We start from the raw sequence: 14,723 nt of genomic DNA, 5'->3' as shown, positions 1-14,723 counted from the left end.
TAGTGATATTATATATTCATGTGACAGGAACCTCCTTGCATAGCAAGCTGAAAGACAGTATTGGATTGGTGGACTGATTTCTAATGCAGAATGTAGTTGTGTTCAGTTATGAACCTGAATTCTGCTAACTTACTCTATGCTCCTGATAAATGAAGAAAGAATACTCCCGTTTACAAGATTGGTTTATTCTGTAAATTATCTCTGTCTTGTTCCTCTTTCCACTAAATGTTCCACTTGACGACAAATGGTTTAAAAAAAAAAAGTAACTAACATTTGTATGGTTTAAAACAGAGGTTCTCAAAATATGGTCCATGGACTCCAGGGGTTCCCTGAAATCCTTTCTGGTGATCTATAAGGTCAAGACTTTTTTCCTAATAATAAGAAGCTGTTATTTGCCTTTATCGTTTTCATTCTCTGAGTGTACAGTGGAGTTTCCCAGAGGCTACGTGATGAGTGATATTGAAGCATATTAATGAAGAAAAATATGAGAATCATCTGTCTTCTATAAGCTAGACATTAAGAAATTAACAAGAATGTAAAACCATGCTTCACTTATATTTTTGAAAATATATAGCTATTATTAACAAATATGTTGTTTATGTTAACATATAATGGGCTTATTTTTAATGACTAAAAAAATTAAAAATTGGGCTTCAATGGTGGCGCAGTGGTTGAGATTCCGCCTGCCGATGCAGGGGACACGGGTTCGTGCCCCGGTCCGGGAAGATCCCACATGCCGCGGAGCGGCTGGGCCCGTGAGCCATGGCCGCTGAGCCTGCGCGTCCGGAGCCTGTGCTCCGCAACGGGAGAGGCCATAGCAGTGAGAGGCCAGCATACCGAAAAAAAATAAAAAATAAAAATTTCCAGTTCTAATTTCTAAAACACGATAAGTATTGATAGTTATACATACATAAACAAAAGTTGTTTGGGGTCCTTAATAATTTTTAATAGTGTAAAGGGGTCCTGAGACCAAAGAGTTTGAGACCAGCAATTTATGTTTTTACAGGTTACTTAATAATTAGCTGAACTGGTTATTTAGTTTTATACAGACAAATTTTGACCGAAATCAGTATTGAATTTCACCAAGTATTAAAAATTGATCTTTGTTCAACATTTATAACTTATATATATATAAATATTATTGATAACTTTCTTTTTCTTATTCTGAGACACACTTGACTGAGCTATGAGTTAAGATTCCAGGAGCCCCCAGAGTTCTGGAGAGTAATCTATGACACAACTTGAAATTCCCATCATTAGCGTGAATGGACATGCTGCCTGAGAAGGATACCGTGCTAAGTGCCTGCTAGTAAACCTGGAAGGATGTCTTTATCAGATTTATCATTTAACAGAGAACAGGTTCTAAATGGAAAGTAACACAGAAAAGGCACATTTTGATAGCTGAGAAGCAAATCAGCAGATTCCTAACTCCTGTGGCAAGTAGATTCAGAGGACAGCAGATTGAAGAAAACTGCTTAAGATGTCCTTGGTGACCTTTCGATTAGGTCTTTACCAGCTCCAGCATTTTTTGAGTCACTTAAGGGTCTTCACCTGCTTCCCTACCTGCAATGGAAAAAAAGTTTCCATCGACAGGGTGGTTGTAAAGAAACATTGGGTTGCCTGTAAAGTGCTAGCAGCAGTGCCACGAACACAATAATTTGTCGTTCTTAGGGTAGTGGGGAGGGACGGTCCTTTGAGAAGAAATGGAGAATAGTTGTTCTGCTTACTTCACAACTTAACCCAGTGATAGTTCTGTCTGCCTCCTTTTGTTTCCATGGTTGCAGCTTTTCTACAACTCTAAGTAAATTCTTGAAGAAATTTTTATTTAAAAGTTCTGTCATATCATTATCAAAATACTGTCATTCTATTTCCACAGCAGAAAAGAAGACCCCTCTGGAGCCTCAGTTCGGATAACAACATCAGAGAAAAACATGCTCCTAACAGCTTACTGACTAAACTCTCCAATAACATTAGTTTGCAAAGAGAACATTTGAGAAACCTCACAGTAGAGGAAGCGGTGAGGCGGTTTCTAAATTGGAAAAAACTTCAAGGTCAAGAAATAGGCAAATTTTGTCAGACGCCTAAATCTCATAGATGCAGTTCGAAAAGAACAATTCCCAACTTACTGTGGTCCAATTTCCTTTTCACTGACTCCTTTCTGCTTAGCCAACACGTAAAAGTGTACCAACAAGGTGGCAGCAGGCACAATAAATCTCTTTAAAAGACTCCTGTACCCCTTGTGTGTCGGGGGCGGGGAGGGACGAACGCCAGAGAAACGGCCAGAGAGCTTCTGAGTACTCTCTCACCTTCCCGCCTAAACACTGAGGGGGCGGGGCCCGAGGCCGGGGCGGGGCCCGAGGCCGGGGCGGGGCCCGAGGCCGGGGCGGGGCCGGTTGCCTCCCTGGGCTCTCCCCACTCCTTTTCCTCCGTGCCCCTCCCACACGCATTTCACCACGATCCCGACAGGCTCAGCGGCTAGGAGCGTCACGTGAGGATGGGCGGTGGAGGTGGAGGCTGGTCTCGCCTGTTTCTTCGTCTCTATGGTTTTCAGAGGTGGGCGGCTTTGACGGAGAAGCAGCTGGAGCTCCAGCGTGGACGGGTAAGTCCTGGACTCTGAAGGGTATGAGGAGACAGCCTTTTAGGAAAGACGAAAGGGAAGGGGATGCGAAACAGCTTTAGGGACTTGACCTCCGGGGTCGGCTGTTTCCGGCTGTTTGTCTGCTCTGGGGTCAGGCGACTTCTCTGGTCGAGCGGAATAGCTGTCTCTCCCTGATGTGCTCAGTTTAGGGGTTTGAGAGCAGTCCTTAATCCTGCCTGCTTCCCTTCCTCAGCTTTCCTTCACCTCACCCAGTCCCTTCTCCCTGTGCCAGGAGAACTTCTACCGAGTTCCCAACCTCAGGGTTCACTTGAGCGTCGACGTCCCTCTTCTCACGGGTGACCAGGGACACATCCTTGGGATTTGTGGATGTGGTTGGAAGTGGGTGCGGAGTTTACAGTTAGATCTCTTATGGGGGAAGTGTTAATCTTTGAAACGAAGAAAGAAGTGGAAAAATCACTGGGACCTGAAGGAACATAACAAAGTGCAGGCTTCTTGGACTGTTCAGTTTTTCTCTTTCCCAGTGCCGTAACCAGTTTTCATTCTCTGTCGAGTTTCCTTCTCACCATACTGTCCTGGCCCACAATACGATGCTTTGAGAATGAGCCGGGCGTTATTGACTCAGTGTGACTGTTGGGAAAAGAGTTTAAAACGAACTGTTCTTTAGGTTGCGATCTCTGTTGTGTTATGGTTTATGGTTTCTTTATCTTCTCTTTCAGATGCCTAAAAAGTATTGTAGATATTTGTAAATATAAGTAGAATAACCATATTATAGTTAAGGGACTAGAGTAAAATACTTTATTTTCCTTGTGGTACCTGGAAAGTCCTATTTTATTTCTGTTTTATAAGTATCAATAGATGTGTCTATCGGTTTGGGGGCAGTTTCTTGGGTATACCTTTGTTTATGTTAAAGTATTCCTTTGAGTTACATGTGCAAGTGATCTAGCAGTAGAAAGGAGTGAAACAGTTTGCGGTTGATAGCTGTAGGAGAGCTTAGGTTTCATTAAACTGTATGACAAATTAATAAAATGTCAGCATCTTGAGACAGGTGTTGGCCAGTTCGACCACCCGTTATCTTCCTAGCGTTGGGTAAGGTATTGAGCTTGTTAAATATTGCCTTATTCTAAAAAATTTTTAGAACCCACTGCCACTTGTTTGTGAGAAGGTGGCTCTGGCCTCCAGCTGCTCTAAGTGTCCTTACTGAGGATTATAAGACACAAAGTAATGCTAACAAAAAGGAAAGATTCAGGAGTTGGTTTTGTGCCTGGGGAGAAAAGGAAAGAGTGATAGAAACTAATAAGAGCAAGAGAACAAAAGAGTGTATTGCTATCTTCATTTATAATCTATAGAACATTTACTATATTCAGTAGACTTTTTAACATTTCCAAGGGGTGCATTTTGAGAGTGACTTTCCTGTATTTAACAATGGTATGTAATTTCTCCCATAATGCAATATTATGTAAAATAATTATAACTGAAAGATTTAACAGACACTTAAGATTTTATATTATTCAGAATTATAGGACAAAAGTGATAAAGTTATTATACCTAATTTGGCCACTTTCAATCTTTAGTTTTCCCTCTTGAGCAATTTTTACAATGGCTGCAGCAATTGCTGAATGTTTACCATTTTTTTTTTCCGTAAGGAGTAGAGTTTTTTACTATTTCCTTTAAAAGAGAGCCAATTTTTTAAAAAAGTTTACTCACAGCTTTTTTCCGCCCACTCAAAATGAAAATAGCTTGATTTCGTGCCAAGGGAAAAAGCTGATTCTTTTTAAGTAGATGTTTACTCACTTTGGTAAATTATGAGAAAATTATTAATGCTTTTAAGACATGAAATATTGATATCTCAGCATATTTGAGAAGAAAACACAGGGGTAGTATTTTTAAATGTTTTATATTTCCTATTATAAAAGTAATATGTGCTTATTTTTGAAAAATAAAAACATTGTAGAAAGTATGACACAAAGTTGAAATCGTAATTTATCCTTTCCCTTCCACCAGGTAACCACTAGTTCCCCTTGCATTTTTGGGAATCAGTGTGGAAAAGTAGAGTCTGGAGTCAGAGTCCCTGGGAAAAATGGTACTAATAGTATTAGGCTTACAACCTCAGAAACTCCAGAAGAGAGATTTCCCTTTCTCTATGATAACACCAAACTACTGTGTGGGAGTCTCCTTGGCCTGACTTGGGTCATTACCCATCTTAGAGGCAATCTCTGTGCCCAGACAGATGGAATGCTTTGTGTGGCCAGGATTGGATCTTATTCCCACCCTGGAGTGGGGTGGAGGGGGATACATTTTCAAACCACATGAATTAAGGGTAGGTGACATACAGTTCCTAAAGGAAAATTGAGGTATCATTTCCTGGAGAAGGCAGAAAGATTGCTGGGCAGACAAAAACAGCAGATGTTCACTAAAATAATTTTACATATATTAAAAAAAATAATTTCTTTCCTTTCCCAGTATAAATTAATTGTATTTTAAAATTTACATGTTGATTTTTCCTTTTTTAATGTGTATTATTTTATTAATTTATAAAACTTGAAATTTAAACTCTTTGCGCCTATTTGTATTGTTATTACATGTATAAGTACACATGCTCTGGAGTATTCAGGTTTTCTAACTTTAAATATATTGTATATTTGGCCAGCTTGTTAAAATTGATTATTGGTAAGTATTTTTTGTACTGTGGGTGAACTTGATTATATAAACTGTAGTTTATAAACAGTAAATAAAAGTTTTAAATATTTAAGTGTATATAGTAAATATGATTACATGCTGATTCTTTTAATTATTCCGTGTTCAAAAATCTGCATAGAAACGACTTCATTTTGAGCATTGTATAAAATATAAAAGATAATTGTCGCTAATTGTTGTCACTGGGTGTTAACTTTAAATCTACAGTTAACATTAATGTCTGGTTTTATATCTTTATGGATTATTCTGACAATTCATTATATTTTAAGTGAAAATATAATGAAGTAACATATTGTTTACTCTTGTTTTCATTTAAAAGATGTTAGTAGCTTGATTCAATGGACATTTGAATGAACTTTAATTGCTAACATTGGTGGCTAACAATTGGCTAACGGGCTTTAGTTTAGACAGGCAGGTCTATATTCTAAAACCCAACTCCATCACTTCTTGATGTTGAGCAAGTTACTTAATCTTTCTGAACTTGAGATTATTTCATTTACAAATGGAGATGATAATACCTATCTCATAAGGGTCTTGTAAGGATTAATTAACATATGCCAAGTGCCTAGGATGTAGTAGATTCTCATTAAATGTAATTGTTAATAATAACAATGACAAAAAATGTCTAGAAGAGTTTATTTTCCCAATTTCAGAATGCTTAGCCCCAGAGAGTTTAAAATATATAGGTGTCTGCAGAATTAGCAAGATGGTTCTTTATTCAGTTTGTCTTGATTTTAGCAGGTTTTAAAATTCTATACTGCAGATATAGCAATAAATGAGAAAACTTTGTTTAAACTACATAATTATTAGCAGACTGCCTAAGTTTTTAAAGATTGCTTAAGCGCACACAGCTTGATATATATAAAGAATACAACCCAGTCAAAAAAATGGACAGAAGACCTAAATAGACATTTTTCCAAAGAAAACATCCAGATGGCCAACAGGCACATGAAAAGCTGCTCAATATCACTAAGTATTAAAGAAATGCAAATGAAAGCTACAATGAGGTATCACCTCACACCAGTCAGAATGTCCATCATCAAAAAATCTACAAATAATAAATGCTGGAGAGGGTGTGTAGAAAAAAATGAACCCTCCTACACTGTTGGTGGGAGTGTAAACTGGTGCAGCCACTATGGAGAACAGTGTGGAGGTTCTTTAAAAAACTAAAAATAGAGTTACCATATGATCTTGCAACCCACTCCTGGCCGTGTATCTGGAAAAGATGAAAACTCTAATTGGAAAAGATACATGCACCCCAGTGTTGACAGCAGCACCATTTACAATAGCCAAGATATGGAAACAACCTAAATGTTCATTGACAGATGAATGGGTAAAGAAGATGTGGTACACATATACAACAGAATATTACTCAGCCATAAAAAAGAATGAAATAATGCCATTTGTAGCAACATGGATGGACCTAGAGACTATCATATTAAGTGAAGTAAGTCAGACAGAGAAAGACAAACATATGATATCACTTATATGTAGAATCTGAAAAATGATACAAATGAACTTATTTACAAAACAGAAACAGACTCACAGACATAGAAAACAAACTTATGGTTATCAAAGGGGATAGTGGGGCTGGGGCAGGGGAGAGATAAATTAGGCGTTTGGAATTAACATATATATACTACAATATATAAAATAGGTAAACAACAAGGACATACTATATAGCACAGGAAACTATACTCAATATCTTGTAATAACCTAAAGTGGAAAAGAATCTGAAAAAGAATATATATATATATATATATATATATAGACACACACACACATATATGTGTGTATAACTGAATCACTTTGCTGTATACTTGAAACTAACACAACACTGTAAATTAACTATACTTCAATTAAAAAAACATAAAAAGTAAAGATTGCCTCCTCCAAGTATAACTGTCAGGCTGGGGGAATGTATTGAGTGAATTTTACACAAACTCTGAGCTCAGTAAAGCTCAGTAAGTGGAAGATAGCCTGTTCCTTCACTATGCAAGGGAAGCTAAGCATTGAGCACCTTGGAAGTTCAGATCAGAATTTATGGTGACTTTAGGTAATTGGGGTATAGTTGTTTTACAATGTTGTGTTAGTTTCTACTGTATAGTGAAGTGAAGTAGAGTTCCCTGTGCTATATAACAGGTTCTCATTAGTTATCTATTTTATACATATTAGTTAGTGTATATGTGTCAATCCCAATCTCCCAATTCATCCCACCGCCCCATCCCCACCTTGGTGTCCATACGTTTGTTCTCTATGTCTGTGTCTCTATTTCTGCCTTGCAAACAGGTTCATCTGTACCATTCTTGTAGATTCCACATATATGTGTTACTATACAATATTTGTTTTTCTCTTTCTGACTTACTCTGTATGACGGTCTCTAGGTCCATCCACATCTCTACAAATGACCGAATTTCGTTCCTTTTTATGGCTGAGTAATATTCCATTGTATATATGTACCAAATCTTCTTTACCCATTTGTCTGTCGATGGGCATTTAGGTTGCTACAATGACCTGGCTATTGTAAATAGTGCTGCAGTGAACATTGGGGTGCATGTGTCTTTTTGAGTTATGGTTTTCTCTGGGTATATGCCCAGTAGTGGGATTGCTGGGTCATATGGTAATTCTATTTTTAGTTTTTCAAGGAACCTCCATACTGTGCTCCATAGTGGCTGTATCAATTTACATTCCCACCAACAGTGCAAGAGGGTTCCCTTTTCTCCACACCCTCTCCAGCATTTATTGTTTGTAGATTTTTTGATGATGGCCATTCTGACAGGTGTGAGGTGATACCTCATTATAGTTTTGATTTGCATTTCTTTAATAATTAGCGATGTTGAGCATCTTTTCATGTGCCTCTTGGCCATCTGTATGTCTTCTTTGGAGAAATGTCTATTTAGGTCTTCCTCCCATTTTTTGATTGGGTTGTTTTAGTGGTTACTGTGTTGAACAGTGCAGATATGAAACATTTCTATCATCCCAACACATTCTTTTTGACAGAATTGTTGTGGATTATTATAAATACACTTATATCTACATTTGCTAGTTTCAGATGATAGTTAATTTTCTATTTCAATCATGTTCCTTGTTCAAATAAAACTTACTTTTAGATTTGGAAATTGTATTTTTTAAAATGATCAAGTAGATTCTATTGTAATGTATTTCAAATAAAGAAGCATTGCTAATTTTATTGGGTCTTTGATCTGTGATAACATTTAAATTAAGTTGTTTCAGAATTTGATTATCAACTTAAGCATTGATATCATCTGACTTTATATCCTCATAATTCCTGAGATGGTAATGAAGCATAATGGTTAAGAGCAATGGCCTTGAGATCAGAGAAACTCTCCCCTGCCATCCACTGGCAAATTTCTTAAAAGTGTTGAGTTTTGGTGTCCTTCTCAGTAAAATAGAAGTGATAATAATACTTAGCTCAGGGTTATTGAGATTAAATAAGGTAATGGATATCAAACATTTAGCATAGTATCCCTCACAGAGTAGTGTTCATTAGATGCTAGCATTAAAGAGAATTTGAACAACCAGTTGTTTACAAGCAAAAGAATTTTTTGAAAAGTTGGGGAAATTGGAATATGGACTGGACATTAGATGATACCAGGGAATTATTGTTAAATTTGTTAAGTATAACAGTGACATGTTTATCTAAAAAGAAAGTCGATATTTTTGGAGAGGCATACTAAACTATATAGCAGTGAAATGATACCATGTCTGAGAGTTGCTTTAAAATAATTTACAAAGACAATGAGGAATAAAAGGGACAGAAAAATTGATCTTAACTTCCATTTCCTGTGAAGAAGGAGTAACAGGGACCATATTTACCCTCCCACCTGGAGCCGCTAAAAGGGGAGACAAAATATACAAAACAGTTGTTTCCTGGATTTTGGACATTGTGCAGCAAAGGACAGTGATCCCTGAGAGATGGGAAACAAACGAGGTGAGCTCTGTGATTGTTCTGGCTTGCTGCCTGGAGAGCATTTCCCAGCTGCAGAGTAGAGAGGGCGAACCCAGGCAGAGTACAGTGGTCTTCCTGAATTGAGAGAGTCTGGGGAGGCCAAGACAGCTGGAGTTTGCTGGGCAGAATGCTAGAGATGAGAGAGCCAGAAGGAGGGAGAACCCTCTTGTATTCAGCTGAGAATTGATCAGTGACTACATGTAAGGAAACTACCCGAGGCTAGGAAAAGAACTACCTGAAAAGAGCGAACAAAGGCAGGGATAGTGTTTTTTCCTACCAGCCAGAGTGGAATATATTTTAACAGGTCACCAGGTGGAGTACAGTAGTCTCCCCTTATCTGTGGGTGATACATTCGAAGACCCCCAGTGGATGCCTGAAACTGGGGAGTACCAAAGCCTGTATATACTAACTGGTGAGTAGCACATTAAGCATGAATATGATGGACAAAGGGATGATTCATACGGGGGGCAGGCGGGACAGGGGACGGGGCATGGAGTGGGACAGTGTGAGATTTCATCAGGCTACTGAGAATAGCACATAGTTGAAAACTTATGGATTGTTTATTTCTGGAATTTTGCATTTAATATTCTTGGATCAAGGTTAACTGTTGGTAACAAGCTACAGAAAGCCAAACCACAGTGGGGTAAATTAGTCTTAAACTAAACACTGCTCTGACCCAGCCAAAAAACTTAAAAGCAAGACCTGAAACAGTCAATCTGTTTCCAAGTAACGTATTCATGTCCTAGAACTAAGCTCAAGAATAGATTCAGGAATACAAAAATATCCAGCACCCAAAAAGGTAAAATTCAGTGTCTGGCATCCAATCAGAAATTACTAGGCATGCAAAGGAGCAGGAAAATATGACTCATAATGACAAGAAAAACAATGAAAACTGAAACAGAAGGACACAGGTGATAGAATTAGTGGAGAGGGATGGTAAAACAGTTTTTAAAAACTGTATTCTGTATGGTCAGGAAACTAGAAGAAAGATTGAATGTTTAAATAGAAACACGGAAGATATGAAAAAGACCCAACTGAACCTCCAGAGATGGAAACTACAGTGTGAAATGAAAGATACACTTGATGTTATTAGTGGCAGATTAGACATGGGAGAAGAAAACTTAAGTCAAATGTAACTTCCAGTTTACAGGAAATAAAGGGGCTAGAGAAATATTTAAACCATTCTACAAGGAAGCAATTAGATAAATACAGAATTTGAGAAATGCAATATAGATGTCCTGTTCTGTTAAAAAATTAGGGTTGTGCTGTGATTGCACAGTGTGGTGAATATACTTAATATAAGCTTTAAAGTGGTTAAAATGGTAAATTTCATGTATATTTTACCACTGTTTTAAAAAAATTACCATTAAAAAAAAACATTTAAAAGTATACAATTGGCAGGCATAAAGTGTATTTGCATTGTTGTACAATTATCACCACCATTCATTTCTGGAATTTTTTCTTCTTCCCAAACAGAAAACTATACCCATTAAACGATAACTCTCTACTTCCTTCTCCCCTCAGTCTCTGGCATCACCATACTACTTTCTGTTTCTTTGAATTTCACTACTGTAGGTTTGTCATATATGTGGAATCGTATAGTATTTGTCTTTTTGTGATTGGCTTGTTTCACTTAATGTAAGTCTTTAAGGTTCATGCATGTTGTAGGATGTATCAGAATTTCCTTCCTTTTTCTTCAGTTTTAAAAATTGTGGTATAATACACATAATATAAAATTTACCATCTTAACCTTTTTTTTTTTTTTTTTTTGCGGTACGCGGGCCTCTCACTGTTGTGGCCTCTCCCATTGCAGAGCACAGGCTCTGGACGTGCAGGCCCAGCGGCCATGGCCCATGGGCCCAGCCGCTCCGCGGCATGTGGGATCCTCGCAGACCGGGGCACGAACCCGCGTCCCCTGCATTGGCAGGCGGACTCCCAACTACTGTGCCACCAGGGAAGCCCCATCTTAACCATTTTTTCAGTGTACACTTCAGTGGTATTAAATACATTCAGATTCTTGTGAAACCATCACTATCATCCATCTCAAGAGCTATTTTCATCATGTAGAAGTGAATTGCTGCATCCATTAAATAACTCTCCAATACCCCTCCTTCCAGTCCCTGGCAACCACAATTCTACTTTCTGTCTCTGTGATTTTGACTACTCTAGGTGCCTCATCTAAGCAGAATCATACAGTGTTTATCTTTTTGTGACTGATTTATTTCACTTAGCATAATGTCATCAAGATTCATACATGTTGGAGCATGTGTCAGGATTTCCTTCCTTTTTATGCCTGAGTAATATTCCATTGTATTTATAAACCACATTTTGTTTATCCATTCATGTTGATGGACACTTGTGTTGCTTTCACCATTTGGCTACTGTGAATAGTGCTGCTATAAGCCTGGGTGTACAAATACCTGTTCAAGTTCCTGCTTTCAGTTCTTTTGGGTATATACCCCAGAGTGGAATGCTGGATCATATGGTAATTCTATGTTTAATTTTTTGAGGAATTGCCATACTGTTTTTTGTAGTGGCTGCACCATCTTGCATTCCCATGAGCAGTGCACAAGGATTCCACTTTCTTTTTTTGTTTTTTTTCCTAAGGATTCTACTTTCATATAATGAATAAACAAACAAACATATAATAGTCATTCTACTGGGTGTGGATAAATTTTATGTTATGTATAGCTAATAAAATAAGATTAGGGTGGTCAGGGGAGAAAAAGGTTGTATATGAAGGAACTGTCCTAGATTAGAGAGATTGGAGAAACAAAACCAAAGATAATACATGATTTTTGTGTGGATCCTAGTTTGAAAAATCAGCTATATATTTTGTGGAAGTTTGAATACGTACTACTATTAGAAGATATTAGGAAATTGCAATTAATTTGAATAAGTGTGATAATGGTATTGTAGTTATGTAGGAAAACATTATTGAAATATTTAAAGTGTTTTAATGTCTGTAACTTTGAAGTTGTCTGCCTTAAAAATAGCCTGATAGATATAGATAGACGAAGCAAATAGGTGAAATGTTAATTGTTCAGTCTAGGTAATGTACATGTGGTGTTCATAATAGTATTCTTTGAAATTTTCTGAGTGTCTGAAAGTTTTTAAATGAACTATAAAGGTTTGATGTTAATATCTTTCTTTTTAAAAAATTTTATTTATTTATTTAGGGCTGAGTTGCGTCTTTGTTGCTGTGTGCAGGCTTTCTCTAGTTGTGGCGATGAGGGCTACTCTTCGTTGTGACGCGTGGGCTTCTCATTGCAGTGGCTTCTCTTGTCGCGGAACATAGGCTCTAGGCGTGCGGGCTTCAGTAGTTGTGGCTCACAGGCTCTAGAGTGCAGGCTTAGTAGTTGTGGCACACGGGCTTAGTTGCTCCGTGGCATGTGGGATCCTCCTGGACCAGGGCTCGAACCCATGTCCCATGCATTGGCAGGCGGATTCTTAACCACTGCACCACCAGGGAAGCCCCGTTAATAGCTCTCTTTTCTGGAAAAGAAGCCTTTTTTTGTTTTTTGGCTTTGGGTCTTCGTTGCTGTGCGCGGGCTTTCTCTAGTTGCAATGAGTTGGGGCTGCCCTTCATTGCAGTGCGTGGGCTTCTCATTTCGGTGGCTTCTCTTGTTGCGGAGCACAGGCTCTAGGTGCACAGGCTTCAGTAGTTGCAGCATGTGGGCTCAGTAGTTGTAACAGGCGGGCACTAGGGTGCACGGGCTTCAGTAGTTGTGGCACACGGGCTCTAGAGTGCAGGCTCAGTAGTTGTGGCACATGGGCTTAGTTGCTCCACAGCATGTGGGATCTCCCTGGGCCTGGGATCGATCTTGTGTCACCTGCATTCACAGGCAGATTTTAACCACTGCGCCACCAGGGATGTCCCAAAAGAAGCCATTTTTAATTTGCTTTTACTTTTATAAATAATTTAATCCTTAACAGTTTCTCTCTCCTTTTTTTCTTCATTAGTTTCTCTTTATAATTGATGTTATGGATTTTGTCTTCCAGATACTCCATTTTTACTCTTTTTTTTTTTAACTAAGTATGTAATTAGTGTCCTTTTTAGGAAGTGATTTTTGTGTTCATCCTGACCAATGGAGTATGCATTCTTCATATATAGCCTAGCTTTTGAAGGAGCAATTCAATTGTCAAAGCTTTAGATTACTCCCATTACTTATTTAACCCAGAGGTTTTAATTTCATGCTCTATAGGAAAATGGCTCTCAACTCATTGATAATTTCTTTCCTGACTGCATATTTTCTTTAAGCTCAGGTTAAGTCTCTGTTCAACTTCTAGGTACTATGTGTACTGTATTAAGATTCACAAAGTGTCATTTTTCGGTTAAGAGGGTAGAGGGCAGAATATTGTTATTGTGGGAAACCTAGGGTTCTACTACTATAAGAAGCATGCTAACCTATGAGTCTTGGTGGTGGTTATTGTTTTTTAACTTGTTTGCTAGTTAATTTTCCCAATATGAAGCATTTCCAGCTTTATTTCTATAGTATAAGTATGATGAGAAGAGAATTAGACAAGGAGTTATGGGAGTTATAGACCTAGTTTCTGTTTCCAACTTTGCTGCTAAGTAGCTTTATGATTTTGATGACGTTTCTTGAAGAATCATCCTCTCTGGCCAGTTTCCTTTTGTACTGAAAATTTGAAAATTTCTAAGGTCTCTTTTAGCTCTAATATTCTGGTATATTGTTCCTTTTTCTTTCTTCATATTTTATCTCTGTGTTTGTAAGGGTATTGTGGCAGACTGTGTACTGAATCCTCTTGTCAAAAATGTGTACGTTCCTTTTCTTTTTAAATAACAACAAAAAAACCTTTCTCTTTTTAACCTATTCACTTCCCTACCTTTTGTGGCAACAGGAACAACTTCTTTGTACTGAAAAATATGTTGATTATAATTCCTCCTTTTGTATAATAAAATAGAAATGTGAAGGAAAGCAGTATGTCATATTGTGCCCGATAGTCTTCATTTGCCCCCTCTATATTCACTCTTTGTTTTTGGCTGCTGCGGCATGTGGGGATCTTAGTTCCCTGACCAGGGATCGAACCCATTCCCCCTGCAGTGGAAGCGTGTAGTCTTAATCACTGGACCGCCAGGGAAGTCCCTGTATTCACTCTTTACCCTTCTCCATCCTGCTTGTGCTCCAAGAAGCTGACCTTTATGGACTACATGCTACTAGCTCCATTCGCTCTGGTATCCAGTAGGGTTTGGCCAGTGGCAGCGGATAGGAGGAGAGTGAGGTCTGGGTATATAGTTTCTTGGTTCCCTCTTTGTAGGTTGGTAATTATGTTTGACCCTTGAGCAAGGTGGAGGTTAGGGGCACCGACACCCCCCCGCCCCCCGCCGAGCAGTCAAAAATCCACATATAGCTCTTGACTTCCCCCAAACTTAACTACTAATAGCCTACTGTTGACCCATGTTGGGAAGCAGAGATACTGAATAATATTTTCTGAACT

At 38.2% G+C, this 14,723-nt stretch overlaps 1 protein-coding gene across 2 annotated transcripts in view; it reads left to right on the top strand.

Annotated features, from left to right (window-relative positions):
- The first annotated feature begins 2,460 nt into the window (after positions 1-2,460).
- Positions 2,461-14,723, top strand: part of MICU1 (mitochondrial calcium uptake 1) — a 200,659-nt gene continuing 188,396 nt past the window's right edge. For both annotated transcript variants that reach the window (XM_060127064.1, XM_060127063.1), the window contains exon 1: positions 2,461-2,599. The gene's annotated coding sequence lies outside the window, so the exon portion shown is untranslated. The remainder of the gene's footprint in view (positions 2,600-14,723) is intronic.

This window comes from Lagenorhynchus albirostris, chromosome 16 (genome assembly GCF_949774975.1).
Source record: "Lagenorhynchus albirostris chromosome 16, mLagAlb1.1, whole genome shotgun sequence".
Classification (NCBI taxonomy): domain Eukaryota; kingdom Metazoa; phylum Chordata; class Mammalia; order Artiodactyla; family Delphinidae; genus Lagenorhynchus; species Lagenorhynchus albirostris.
The sequence above is the reverse complement of the archived record's forward strand: the minus strand, read 5'-3'. Positions and strand labels throughout refer to the sequence as shown.